The sequence below is a fragment of the Bactrocera tryoni genome, chromosome 2 (assembly GCF_016617805.1).
Source record: "Bactrocera tryoni isolate S06 chromosome 2, CSIRO_BtryS06_freeze2, whole genome shotgun sequence".
NCBI lineage: Eukaryota > Metazoa > Arthropoda > Insecta > Diptera > Tephritidae > Bactrocera > Bactrocera tryoni.
The window spans coordinates 69,777,814-69,779,376 of NC_052500.1; positions in this window are offsets into that span (position 1 = coordinate 69,777,814).

A 1,563-nucleotide genomic window follows, 5' to 3' on the forward strand; every position below is an offset into this window, starting at 1 on the left:
TGTCGTTGCCGTCGTATATCTCCAGTGCTATCAATCACATTGTGTCATACCATATAGTGTTGAAAAGTTGTGATTTTAAACCAAAAAATTAAATTCGCGCAAGTTGGAAAAAAAGTTACAGCTGTTCATTAATAAGTGAAAAGAATAGAGAAATTCGCTAAATTTTAAAATTTTTTTTAAAAAAGGGAAAAGCTTGCGTGGCAAGCCACCAATGAAATTTGTGAAGTTAACGGAGACGATGCTGTATCAGTTCGTGTAGAACCACAATGATTCGCTCACTTCCGTTCTGGAAATTTCGAAATTTCGATTTACACTGATGGAATAATGTCTCTAGCTGAACATTGACAAAAAGTGGTCGTACAAAATGGTACATATTTCTTTATTTACTTATTAGTATAAAAATAAAACAAAAATTAGTTGAAGTTTGATTAAAAACGAAAATACTTTTTCGACTACCAAATCGAAAATGAAGGCTAATTGAGGCTGATCTGTGATATTGCATGCATCAACTATATAAATCATATGCAACACCAATAAAAACAGTGCATATAATTTCTGCAATCTCGGTAATAAGTGCTTTCCGAACGATATCAAGCGATGCTGCTGAAATACTAGCCAGCATGTCGCCTATTCACATCCAGAGGGAGGAATTCGCGCAATTAATTTTTTTTTATATCAGCTATTATAGCCGTCTACAAGGCATAAAAAAGCCAAGAGAACCAAGAGCCTTACAATGTTGCAGCAGCGGTGGCAAACCTCATCCAAAGAGCGTTAGGCTCACAGACTATTCCCAGACATTCATTTGTGTATAGACAGACGACATGGGGACCAGATCTCCACCTGTTCCAAATTAATCGTGACATTAGTTCTTATTGTCCGATGTGTACACAGAGTGCATAAAACACTGTGAATTTTTTCAGTTTCCCCGTTTTTTAAATATAATATAAAGGAATAGCTAAAATGTACATCCGTCGGTGGTGTAACGGTGGAAGGTTTGACAACATACATATATGTGCCAGTTCTGTGTTAAATCGAGCGCTGTCAACGCAGCGTCAGCTCTAATTAACCCTTCTGTTGTGTTAATAAAAAGTTCTACATGTGATGTTAAGGTCACGGAATGACCTAGGCGGAGTTTTGTAAGGGTATCCTATAAAAACCTTATGATTTTAGTTTTTTTTTCTAATATTTCTTAATTTTACTGACTACAAATTAAGTTTGAATTTAACATTTCATAGTTGTATTGATTATAATTTTAGTTTGTTCTTAACATTTCTTAGATTTTTTGAATATATGTAAATGAATGCGCAGGCGGCTCGCTGAATTGTTTTTCTCTTTTTAGAGCAACATCCGCCGAAGTACTTGTATATTCTGCTTCTGCCCAGAAATTCCTGACAATACCAGCCGACAACTGTTTTTTAGGTACGCCCTTTCTACGAGTTATTTCACCCTGAACAAGGTATAGTCCAAGTTTTTCGAGAAAATCTTGCGCTTAAACATCCATAATGCTATTCGAGAAGACAGCTAAGGGCCAACGATTAGTTTGTCTCATGCACGTATATGTTT